The sequence below is a fragment of the Orcinus orca genome, chromosome 9 (genome assembly GCF_937001465.1).
Source record: "Orcinus orca chromosome 9, mOrcOrc1.1, whole genome shotgun sequence".
In the NCBI taxonomy this organism is placed as follows: Eukaryota; Metazoa; Chordata; class Mammalia; order Artiodactyla; family Delphinidae; genus Orcinus; species Orcinus orca.
In genome coordinates, this window is record NC_064567.1 from 49,532,075 (window position 1) to 49,545,190 (window position 13,116).

Here is a 13,116-nt window from a genome sequence, read left to right on the forward strand (position 1 = left end):
CTTAGAGTCCTTCCCTATTAGCACCTTTTTTTTTTATATACAGCAGGTTGTTATTAGTCATCCATTTTACACACATCAGTGTATACATGTCAATCCCAATCTCCCAATTCATCCCCCCACCCCCCCACCCCCGCCGCTTTCCCCCCTTGGTGTCCATACGTTTGTTCTCTACATCAGTGTCTCTATTTCTGCCCTGCAAACCGGTTCATCTGTACCATTTTTCTAGGTTGCACATATATGCGTTAATATATGATATTTGTTTTTCTCTTTCTGACTTACTTCACTCTGTATGACAGTCTCTATCTAGATCCATCCACGTCTCAACAAATGACCCAATTTCGTTCCTTTTTATGGCTAGTAATTTTCCATTGTATATATGTACCACATCTTCTTTATCCATTTGTTTGTCAATGGGCATTTAGGTTGCCTCCATGACCTGGCTATTGTAAATAGTGCTGCAATGAACACTGGGGTGCATGTGTCTTTTTGAATTGTGGTTTTCTCTGGGTGTATGCCCAGTAGTGGGATTGCTGGGTCATATGATAGTTCTATTTTTGGTTTTTTTAAGGAACATGCATGCTGTTCTCCATAGTGGCTGTATGAATTTACATTCCTAACAAAAGTGCAAGAGGGTTCCATTTTCTCCACACCCTCTCCAGCATTTGTTGTTTATAGATTTTCTGATGAAGCCCATTCTAACTGGTGTGAGATGATACTCATTGTAGTTTTGATTTGCATTTCTCTAATAATTAGTGATGTTGAGCAGCTTTTCATGTGCTTCTTGGCCATCTGTATGTCTTCTTTGGAGAAATGTCTATTTAGGTCTTTTGCCCATTTTTGGATTGGGTTGTTTGTTTTTTGAATATTGAGCTGCATGAGCTGTTTATATACTTTGGAAATTAATCCTTTGTCCATTGATTCGTTTGCAAATATTTTCTCCCATTCTGAAGGTTGTCTTTTCGTCTTGTTTATGGTTTCCTTTGCTGTGCAAAAGCTTTGAAGTTTCATTAGGTCCCATTTGTTTATTTTTGTTTTTATTTCCATTTCTCTAGGAGGTGGATCAAAAAAGATCTTGCTGTGATTTATGTCAAAGAGTGTTCTTCCTATGTTTTCCTCTAAGAGTCTTATAGTGTCCGGTCTTACATTTAGGTCTCTAATCCATTTTCAGTTTCTTTTTGTGTATGGTGTTAGGGAGTGTTCTAATTTCATTCTTCTACATGTAGCTGTCCAGTTTTCCCAGCACCACTTATTGAAGAGACTGTCTTTTCTCCATTGTATATCCTTGCCTCCTTTGTCATAGATTACTTGACCAAAGGTATGTGGTTTTACCTCTGGGCTTTCTATCTTGTTCCATTGATCTATGTTTCTGTTTTTGTGCCAATACCATATTGTCTTGATTACTGTAGCTTTGTACTATAGTCTGAAGTCAGGGAGTCTGATTACTCCAGCTCTGTTTTTTTTCCCTCAAGACTGCTTTGGCTATTTAGGGTCTTTTGTGTCTCCAAACAAATTTTAAGTTTTTTTGTTCTATTTCTGTAAAAAATGTCATTGGTAATTTGATAGGGATTGCATTGAATCTGTAGATTGCTTTGGGTAGTATAGTCATTTTCACAATATTGATTCTTCCAATCCAAGAACATGGTATATCTCTCCATCTGTTGGTATCATCTTTAATTTCTTTCATCAGTGTCTTATAGTTTTCTGCATACAGGTCTTTTGTATCGCTTGGTAGGTTTATTCCTAGGTATTTTATTCTTTTGTTGCAATGGTAAATGGGAGTGTTTCCTTAATTTCTCTTTCAGATTTTTCATCATTAGTGTATAGGAATGCAAGATATTTCTGTGCATTAATTTTGTACCCTACAACTTTACCAAATTCATTGATTAGCTCTAGTAGTTTTCTGGTGGCATCTTTAGGATTCTCGATGTATAGTATCATGTCATCTGCAAACAGTGACAGTTTTACTTCTTCTTTTCCAATTTGTATTCCTTTTATTTCTTTTTCTTCTCTGATTGCTGTTTGCTAGGACTTCCAAAACTATGTTGAATAATAGTGGTGAGAGTTGACATCCTTGTCTTTTTCCTGATCTTAGAGAAAATGCTTTCAGTTTTTCACCATTGAGAATGATGTTTGCTGTGGGTTTGTCGTATATGGACTTTATTATGTTGACATAGGTTCCCTCTGTGCCCACCTTCTGGAGAGTTTTTATCATAAATGAGCGTTGAATTTTGTCAAAAGCTTTTTCTGCATCTATTGAGATGATCATATGGTTTTTATTCTTCAGTTTGTTAATATGGTGTATCACATTGATTGATTTCCATATATTGAAGAATCCTTGCATCCCTGGGATAAATCCCACTTGATCATGCTGTATGATCCATGTAACGTGTTGTTGGATTCTGTTTGCTAGTATTTTGTTGAGGATTTTGCATCTATATTTATCAGTGATATTGGTCTGTAATTTTCTTTTTTTGTAGTATCTTTGTCTGGTTTTGGTATCAGGGTGATGATGGCCTCATAGAATGAGTTTGGGAGTGTTCCTTCCTCTGCAATTTTTTGGAGGAGTTTGAGAAGGATGGGTGTTAGCTCTTTTCTAAATGTTTGATAGAATTCACCTGTAAAGCCATCTGGTCCTGGGCTTTTGTTTGTTGGAAGATTTTTAATCACAGTTTCAAATTCATTACTTGTGATTGGTCTGTTCATATTTTCTATTTCATCCTGGTTCAGTCTTGGAAGCTTATACCTTTCTAAGAATTTGTCCATTTCTTCCATTTTATTGGCATAGAGTTGCTTGTAGTAGTCTCTTAGGATGCTCTGTATTTCTGCAGTGTCTGTTGTAACTTCTCCTTTTTCATTTCTAATTTTATTGATTTGAGTCCTCTCCCTCTTTTTTTTGATGAGTCTGGCTAATGTTTTATCAATTTTGTTTATCTTCTCAAAGAACCAGCTTTTAGTTTTATTGATCTTTGCTATTGTTTTCTTTGTTTCTATTTCATTATTTCTGCTCTGATCTTTATGATTTCTTTCCTTCTGCTAACTTTGGGTTTTGTTTGTTCTTCTTTCTCTAGTTCCTTTAGGTGTAAGGTTAGATTATTTATATGAGAGTTTTGTTTCTTGAGGTAGGCTTGTATAGCTATATACTTTGCTCGTAGAACTGCTTTTGCTGTATCCCACAGGTATTGGATTGTCGTGTGTTGTCATTTGTACCTAGGTATTTTTTTATTTCCTCTTTGATTTCTTCAGTGATCTCTTGGTTATTTAGTAACGTATTGTTTAGCCTCCATGTGTTTGTGTTTTTTACATTTTTTCCCCTGTAATTCATTTCTAATCTCATAGCATTGTAGTCAGAAAAGATGCTTGATATGATTTCAATTTTCTCAGATTTACTGAGGCTTGATTTGTGACCCAAGATGTGATCTATCCTGGAGAATGTTCCATGCGCACGTGAGAAGAAAGTGTAATCTGCTGTTTTTGGATAGAATGTCCTATAAGTATCAATTAAATCTATCTGGCCTATTGTCTCCTTTAAAGCTTGTGTATCGTTATGAATTTTCTGTTTGGATGATCTGTCCATTGGTGTAAGTGAGGTGTTAAAGTCCCCCACTATTATTGTGTTACTGTCGATTTCCTCTTTTATAGCTGTTAGCAGTTGCCTTATGTATTGAGGTGCTCCTATGTTGGGTGCATATATATTTATAATTGTTATATCTTCTTCTTGGATTGATCCCTTGCTCATTATGTAGTGTCCTTCCTTGTCTCTTGTAACATTCCTTATTTTAAAGTCTGTTTTATCTGATATGAATATTGCTACTCCAGCCTTCTTTTGATTTCCATTTGCATGGAATATCTTTTTCCATCCACTCACTTTCCGTCTGTATGTGTCCCTAGTTCTGAAGTGGGTCTCTTGTAGACAGCATTTATATGGGTCTTGTTTTTGTATCCATTCAGCAAGCCTGTGTCTTTTGGTTGGAGCATTTAATCCATTCACGTTTAAGGTTATTATCGATATGTATGTTCCTATGACCATTTTCTTAATTGTTTTGGGTTTGGTTTTGTAGGTCCTTTTCTTCTCTTGTGTTTCCCACTTAGAGAAATTCCTTTAGCATTTGTTGTAGAGCTGGTTTGGTGGTGCTGGATTCTCTTAGCTTTTGCTTGTCTGTAAAGCTTTTGATTCCTCCATCGAATCTGAATGAGATCCTTGCTGGGTAGAGTAATGTTGGTTGTAGGTTCTTCCCTTTCCTCACTTGAAGTATATCATGCCATTCCCTTCTGGCTTGTAGTTTCTGCTGAGAAATCAGCTGTTAACCTTATGGGAGTTCCCTTGTATGTTATTTGTTGTTTTCCCCTTGCTGCTTTCAATAATTTTTCTTTGTCTTTGATTTTTGCCAATTTGATTACTATGTGTCTCGGCATGTTTCTCCTTGGGTTTATCCTGTATGGGACTCTCTGCACTTCCTGGACTTGGGTGGCTATTTCCTTTCCCATGTTAGGGAAGTTTTTGACTATAATCTCTTCAAATGTTTTCTTGGGTCTTTTCTCTCTCTCTTCTCCTTCCGGGACCCCTATAATGTGAATGTTGTTGTGTTTAACGTTGTCCCAGAGGTCTCTTAGGGCTGTCTTCGTTTCTTTGCCTTTTTTTTTCTTTATTCTTTTCTGCAGCAGTGAATTTCACCATTCTGTCTTCCAGGTCACTTATCTGGTCTTCTGCCTCAGTTATTCAGCTATTGATTCCTTCTAGTGGAGTTTTCATTTCAGTTATTGTATTGTTCATCTCTGTTTGTTTGTTCTTTAATTCTTGTAGGTCTAGTTAAAGATTTCTTGCATCTTCTCGAACTTCGCCTCCATTCTTTTTCGGAGGTCCTGGATCATCTTCACTATCATTATTCTGAATTCTTTTTCTGGAAGGTTGCCTATCTCCACTTCATTTAGTTGTTTTTCTGGGGTTTTATCTTGTTCCTTTATCTGGTACATAGCCCTCTGCCTTTTCATCTTGTCTATCTTTCTGTGAATGTGGTTTTTGTTCCACAGGCTGCAGGATTGTAGTTCTTCTTGCTTCTGCTCTGTGCCCTCTGGTGGTTGAGGCTACCTAAGAGGCTTGTGCAGGTTTCCTGATGCGAGAGACTGGTGGTGGGTAGAGCTGGCTGTTGCTCCAGTGGGCAGAGCTCAGTAAAACTTTAATCTGCTTGACTACTGATGGGTGGGGCTCGGTTCCCTTCCTGTTGGTTGTTTGGCCTCGGGCAACCCAACGCTGGAGCCTGCCTGGGCTCTTTGGTGGGGCTAATGGCATACTCTGGGAGGGCTCCCGCCAAGGAGTACTTCCCAGAACTTCTGCTGCCAGTGTCCCTGTACTCTCGGTGAGACAGAGCCACCCCCTGCCTCTGCAGGAGACCCTCCAACACTAGCAGGTAGGTCTGGTTCAGTCTCCCCTGGGTTCACTGCTCCTTCCCCTGGGTCCTGATGCGCACACTACTTTGTGTGGGCAGGCAGATTCTTAACCACTGCGCCACCAGGGAAGTCTCCTTGGCAATTTATTTTCTAAAAAACTTATTATGGACATTTTCAAACTTAATACAAAATTAGATAGAATACCCAGTTTCAAGCAATTATCAATTAATGGCTAATGTTATTACTATTTTCCTCCCCCTCCTCACACTGAATTACTTTACAGCAAATCCCAGACATATCTTTTCATCTGTGAATGCCTCAGTACATAGCTCTGAAAATAAAATCTTTCTGTTTTGCTTTACCATAAGACCCTTATCACACCTACAAATTTAATGGTAATTCCTTAAGATCATAAAAAATCCAGTCAGTCATCAGATTTTCCTGGTTATCTCGTTAATGCTTTTTAAAAATAGTTGATTTGTTTAAATTGGGATCCAGACATGCACGTTGCATTTGGGTGTTAGGTCTTGTAAATCTTTTAAAATCTGACTATTCGTCCTCCCTGTTTGTTTTCTTGTCATTTATTTGTGAAGAAACTTGGTCTTTTGTTCCTTAGTTGTCCCTCATTTTGGATTTTGCTGAATTCCTCCCCACGGAGTGGTGAATATGTTCCTCTTTCCCCTTGTTTTTCCTGTAAACTGGTAGTTGGCTCTAGAGGCATAACCAAGTTGGATTTTTTGGCAAGACTACCTCATGGGAGGTGCTGTGAACTTCCTGTTACACCCCATCAGGAGGTATGTCCTGCCTCGCTTTCTCTATCTCTTATATTTGGTAAAATACACATAAAATCAAATTTACCCTTTTAGCCACATTGAAGTGTACAATTCAGTGGTATTTAGTACATTCACCATGTTGTGCTACTACCACCACTATCTAATTCTGGAACTTTTCCGTCACCTCAAAAAGAAACTCTGTACCCATTAAGTAGTCATTCCCCATCTCCCTCTCCCCAGCCCCTGGCAGCCATGAATCTACTTTTTGTCTCTCTGGATTTTTCATATAAATGGAATCATGTTAATACGTGGCCTTTTGTATCTGGCTTCTTTCCCTTAGTATAATGTTTTCAAGGCTCATGCATGTTTGTAGCACGTGTCAGTACTACATTCCTTTTTGAAAATAATTAATTAGTTTTTGGCTGTGTTGGGTCTTTGTTGCTGCACGTGGGCTTTCTCTAGTTGTGGTGAGTGTGGGCTCCTCCTTGTTATGGTGCATGGGCTTCTCATTGCGGTGGCTTCTCTTGTTACGGAGCATGGGCTCTAGGTGCGCGGGCTTCAGTAGCTGTGGCACACGGGCTCAGCAGTTGCGGCTCACGGGCTCTAGAGCGCAGGCTCAGTAGTTGTGGCACACGGGCCTAGTTGCTCCGTGGCATGTGGGATCTTCCTGGACTAGGGCTTGAACCTGTGTCCCTTGCATTGGCAGGCAGATTCCTAACCACTGTGCCACCAGGGAAGTCCCCTGCATTCCTTTTTATGGCTAAATAATATTCCATTGTGTGGAATTTTATTTATCTATTCCTCAGTTGATAGACGTTTGGGTTGTTTCCACCTTTTGACTTCTGTGAATAGTGATGCTGTGAACATACACGTACCATTTTGCTGGAACACCTGTTTTAATCCCTAGGAGTGCCTCTCTTTTTGTGGTGTTAGGACTCATCGGTGGGTTCGGTTGGCCTCAGCCTGATCCATATATGATAATGTTCCCTGTGGGCCTTTCATCTATTGATTTTAGCCACTATTGATGACCACTGCCTGTTCCAATAGGGTTCCAATAGCACACTTCTCATAGAGGTCGAGGTGGTCTAACCATTTTACTTTCAGTTAACATTAAAGCAGCACTGTTCTGGGCAACAAAGTTCATGCATTCCTATGAGGGGAAGAAAATGGGGGGCAGGGGGGCTGGTGACCAAAAAGTGTGAGAAAAGCTGCGTATGATGGATGCCCTTGCTGCAGACTGCAGTGCTCACTCACATGCTAAGGCCCCTGGGAAGCTGTGTAGTCAAAAAGCCTGTTTAGCTTTAACTCTGTATTTCCCAAGTTTATTTGACTATGAATATTTTTTTCTCTATACTTATTCTAATTATCCATTGGAACATGCTTTGGAGAATATTGTTTTAGTGTCTAGGTTACTTAAAATACTACTAATTAATTTATACCTATGTGTTTCTTAGCTGTTTGGAACTGACCTGACAGTCCCCAGAATCTTCTATTATCACTTAGTGGCCATAAGTGAACCATATTCTTGGAAAATCCCTGGACAGCAGGGTTGGCAATATTTCTGGCAAAGCTTCACCTGGAAACTCTGAATTGAGATTATGTCCTTGGGAATGAATGCTTGAGTCAAAGAAGCAAATATCAATTTCACCCATCACCTCCATCTTAAGTGTTTGATGGACACCTGTGATAAACCTTAGAGAAGCACCATACTGATGTGTAAGCCAGAGCTGCTTATCATTCCTCTCTGCTCTTCATTGCTTTACTCTGCACGGCCCCCAAACCATGCCGAGGTCCTCCTTCATGTTTCCCTGGGTCACACTGCTGGGGGCTCTGTCCCACCACCCACATGTCAGCGTGGTTAGATAATGCTAAACACTGAGGTCACGTGGAGAGAGGGTCTAGCAGACTCCTTGGTTGACTTTCTAAGGTCAGGGATTTGACAGAACTCCTTTCCCGTGGTCACTTAAATGCATTTCACTTACTAGTTTGTTTTTAAAAGTTTTTAACCAGTCAAGCAGCCATGCAAAATGCTGTGATCTGCACCTTTGAGGCCAGAAGAATGGCACAAAGGTGGTGCCTGCCCTCACCATTTAGGTGGGCTCAGCAGGGTAGCAGGGGCTTGTGGGGAGTGGGAGGAGCTGGTAGGAGGAAGAGTAGTGAGCAATCCAGTGCGGGGAAAGTGGAAACCCTGGGCCATTTCACTGTTAGAGAGAGGACCCAGCTCTGTGAAGTGTGTGCTGTAACTGGGGCTTCTAGGTAGAGGCGGTAATGAAGGTCAGCCGGAGTATAGCGTGGTTCCAGGTCAGAGATTTGCTGGGGATACAGGGGAAGGGGCCTGGCCAGAGTTGGGCAGGGTGCCAGGACACTGGAAGTCATCTGCCTTGGTCCTGATGGGCTCAGGAGTTAAGCAGGGCCAAGTATGCTTGCGGGAGGCCTCACTGGCCTAACCTAAAAATTAACTTATACAACCTAACATCCAGCATCCTAGGACAGGCTGGCATTGAGAGGCAGGATAATGGAGTGGTTGAGAGCACAGATGTCAGTGCCAGACTTCCAGGGTTCAAATCCTAGCTCTGCTGCTCACTAGCTGTGTGACCTTGGGCAAGTCACTCCACCTCTCTGTGCCCCTGTCTTCCCAGGGAGGAATAAAAGTAAGACCTACCTTATAGGGTTGTTTATGAAGATTAAAGGAGTTAAGATATGCAAAAGCACTTAGAACCATGCCTGGCACCTAGTAAAGTGTTGAGATTTACCTGTTATGATTAAATGGTGGGCTTAGAGGACAGATCCGTGAGCTGCTGGGCACTGAGAGCTGCTGGGGTGCTGGGTAAGTAGTGGGGAGGAGGGGGGCTCCAGGGCAGGTGGGCAGGAGCAAAGGAGAGAGGGAAGGGACTCTGCCTGTGGGCAAGCCAGGGAGGGGAGAGCTGGATCTTGAACTCACCAGACACCCCACCGTTTTTGGAACAGGGAAGGTTGCAGAGCCCTGTTCCGTGCCAATAGGCCCAGATCACAGTTTGCTCCTGTCTCCCTAGGAAAAAGGGGGTCATGGCCATGTTCACATCCCTGTCCCTAGGTTACCTGAGTTCCCCTCCTGGCCTCCTTCTCCAGTGGTTCCCATGTGTCTCTCATCTGTTCTCTTTAGAACAGTCACAAAAGTTTCAACTGAACTTAGTATCAGGTTATAATTCTTTTTCCTGATGACTCAGCTTGCTTTTCCTTTTTATTTTCTGCATGAGAAAAGGGAAAACCTTCCCTAGAATCACTGAACACAGCCTTCCTTTCTCTTGATAATAGCCTGGTGAAGGTGGGGAGGGGGTAGTGCGCGGAAACTGCCAGGCAAGTAGAGCTGACTGTCCACACGTCAGTGTCCAGAGGCTTCCGTGTCCCCGTGTCCCCTGCTACCTGGCCTGTCGGCACTGGCTCCAGGGGGCTCTGCATGCTCACTGGCCCAGCTTTCAGAACCAGGCCCCCAACAGCCAGCCTGGTGGGGGGCTCCAGCTCCATCCCCCCATGGTGACGTGGGATCTGTTTCATCTCAGTATATAATTAGCTAACACTAGACCAAGTCACTGCTTTTAACAGCCCTTTTGCCTCCTGATCTTACCCACTCCCATTTTTGTTTTGGAAGGATCTTCCTTTCCACTTCAGGGTCCAGAAATATACATTTGGTTTTGTTTAAACATTGTTTTCTAAGAATATCTATGCGACCGCCTTACTCTCTAACTTTGCCAGCACCCTCCTGCCTCTGTTTCTTACCTGTGCCATTTCCTCTCTAGGTCGTGTCCTCAGCCTTGTGTTTGGGCATGAAAGCATCCTGGACGTTGGGCATCTAGGTCTTCTCTCAGCACCACCTCTGGACCAGTTCTGTGGACCCCAGCCCTTGCTTCAGACCTTTCTGTTTTGGGGTCACACGGCAGCTTGGTGTGTTAAGGGCAAGCCTCACCGGCATCTAGGTTTCCCCATACATTGCTTTGATGTTCCCTCGTCAGCAGCAGCCTCAGTCTCTGTGTCACACTGAGAGCCAGCCCCTATTTCATAATCACTATTAACTTTCAAAAGTAGGTCCCTATTTGGCACTGCCCACTCAGCACGAGGTGCTAACGTCGGCACTACTCACTGCTAAGTTCTTTGTGCGTCTGAGTCAGCTCCTTACTTTCCCTACTCCGTCTCTAAAGGTGGCCTCTGCTTCTTTTCCTGGCTTCACACTCTGGGTGAGGAGAAAGGTAGTGAGATGCTCCTAAGACCAAAGTCATGATTGCTCCCCTTTCCTGAGGGTCTCCAGACACAGGTTCAGGGGCACGTGTAGGTTTGTATGTTCTGAGGGGAGAAATGATTCCACAACAGAAAGAAGTGGCCTCACAAGAATGGAAGGACAACTTCAAACATGCTGTCAGTAACTCATCAAATGACAGCGATGCAGTAACCCTTCAGGTCACGCCTGGCAGCCAGCTGATCCTGGGCAGGGGAAACCAATGGCCAAAGAAAGGAGGAAGCACACCTGAGCCAACCTGCTCACAAGCTGCAATATGTAAACGTGGGTACAAAGCGGTTACTTAATTCCTGCACCTGTTCTGACTCAGCACACGCTTGAAGTACTTTTTTTTTAATTGTAACATCTTTATTGGAGTATTATTGGTGTACAATGTTGTGTTAGTTTCTGCTGTATGATGAAGTGAATCAGCTATACGTATATACACTTGAAGTATTGGGCCAGGATTTGACAGGATGCCAGTGCTGGCAGCACACGCAGAAAATTTCACGGTGACACCACCCAGATGGTGCCAGGAAAGGGACACAGAGCCCAGTGGGCTCTGCCTGCAGCTCTGGAGGAGAAGCCTTCCTCCTGCCTGCAGGGAAGACTTGGGCTGATGCCTGGCTCCCCTGGAGTAGCCTGCAAAATAAACTAGCATGGACCTGACATTTAAAAATTCGTCAGCTGTAGATTTTCAAAGTGTATCAATGGGGTTTGGGTTTCATGATTGCTGCTAAAAAAATGTGAGCAACTCGCATGACTATATTCAATTTTCACTGATTTAATTACTGCTAAGAAAAGAAACTGCCAGATGGAAAAGACATCGGCATCACATTTCTCACGGTGTTCAAGTTGGCATCAGCATTGATCAAAACCTTGCAGTGGCCTCTCGTTTCCATCCGTGGTTTTAAAGTGACTGTACTTAGGTGACTTATTTGTGATCCCCTCTTCATTACTGTGTCTTGGACAGTATCAAAACAGACCTGCCTGGGGCTTCCCCGGTGGCGCAGTGGTTGAGAGTCTGCCTGCCGATGCAGGGGACACGGGTTCGTGCCCCGGTCCGGGAAGATCCCACATGCCGCGGAGCGGCTGGGCCCGTGAGCCATGGCTGCTGAGCCTGCGCGTCCGGAGCCTGTCACAACAGTGAGAGGCCCGCGTACCACACACACACAAAAAAGACCTGCCTGTGGCTGTTTATATAAATCTTTAAGTTCAGTATCTTGTGAGCTTCCAGAACTTTTGTTGGCAGAATATGGTAGTGCTTTATAAATGCATGTGGGAGAAAACCTTGAAAAGATGGTAGACTCGTTTATAGAAGCGGTAGCAAACAATGACCTTTCTGGAACATAGAAAAAAAAATATATGCATCTGCTTTAAGCAGCTTTTTATTAGTGAAATGCACGGCTTACGTTATAAGTAGTAAAACCTAAGCCTTGGCAGCAGTTTTAATTCTCCAGGGAGCACAGATTATGTTCAAAGGGCTAAGATGGTTCATGGTAAGATCAGAATGGGTTACGGAACAATTAGAGAGAAAATTCAACTCAAAATAAATGTCGACTGAGTGGTTCTAGGACTGAGCATTTTTACTGGCGGGTGAGGTGTCTAACATTTGGATGCATTTGAATTATCGTCACAGAGTGACAGAGGACCTTAGCTGTCATCTTCTCTCTTTTCCCCAGCCTCCAGTCCTGGAACCTCTGACAGCTGATATGGTTGACCTTGCCCAGGACCTCACAGGCAGCCTACCTCGTGGATGCTTGCCCAGGTCTAAGCTTACACGGTTTCCCTGTCGCCTCTAAATACCCAGCTTCCTCTCTGAATGGCCCACAGCGAATGCACGTCTATAGTACAGGTTTGCTAATACCTGAAGTTAGGTCTCATGTGTCTTCCAACTTGGCTTTTCCTTTTTCAGGCTGATTCTGTGGATCTGGATCCTTCGTGTGGTGGCTCACTTAACCAAAGAGAATGAACTTCCTGGAGAGAAGAGAACAGTGCTTCAGCCAAGCAAAGCTTGTGTAGCTGTGCTTCTAAACTAGACTGTCCAAAAAGCCCATGAGCATTTTCTAGACCAGCATCCCATCTCATTCAGCCTTTCCTCCCTTTCAGAGTTTCCAGAACTTTCACCATCCTGGAGGTCCAGCACTAGCTGGTATCAGTTAACCAATGGTCTTAACAGAGATAATAATATTCCATTGTATATATACATATATACACACAGCATTTTGTCCATCTGTTCGTCCATTGATGCATGCTTGGATTGCTTCCACCTTTGACTCTTGTGAATAATGCTGCTATGAACATGGCTGTACAAATATTTGCTCAAGTCCCTGCTTTCATTTCCGTGGGGTATATACCCAGAAGTGGAATTGCTGGATCATATGGTAATCCCATGTTTTGAGGAACTGTTATGCTGTTTTCCACAGGAACTGCACATGATCTTTTTTTTTTTTTTACTGCATATGCTATAGTATAATTATAACAATTTATTAGATATTGCCAAACTTTTTTCTAAAATTATATATATATACACACACCCCTACCAGCAGTGACTCAAATCTTTGCCAACACTATTATCAGATTTCTTAATTTTGGCAAATTTAGTGGTTTTAAAATGATTATTTTATCATGGTCTTAATTTTTATTTCCCTAATTACCACTGCAATTACTCATTTTACATGTCTGCAAGTTTTGTTTTTCATATGGAAG

General features: G+C 42.5%; 2 long non-coding RNA genes across 2 annotated transcripts in view; one reads left to right on the top strand and one right to left on the bottom strand.

Moving 5' to 3' along the window:
- The first annotated feature begins 5,241 nt into the window (after positions 1-5,241).
- Positions 5,242-13,026, top strand: LOC125965383 (uncharacterized). The gene is made up of 2 exons (XR_007479195.1): positions 5,242-5,405; positions 9,935-13,026. It is a non-coding gene; the product is annotated as an uncharacterized LOC125965383 (long non-coding RNA).
- The window catches only part of LOC117199848 (uncharacterized), a 30,887-nt gene continuing 30,044 nt past the window's right edge, over positions 12,274-13,116 (bottom strand). The window contains exon 3 of the long non-coding RNA XR_004481188.2: positions 12,274-12,384. This is a non-coding gene — a long non-coding RNA (uncharacterized LOC117199848). The remainder of the gene's footprint in view (positions 12,385-13,116) is intronic.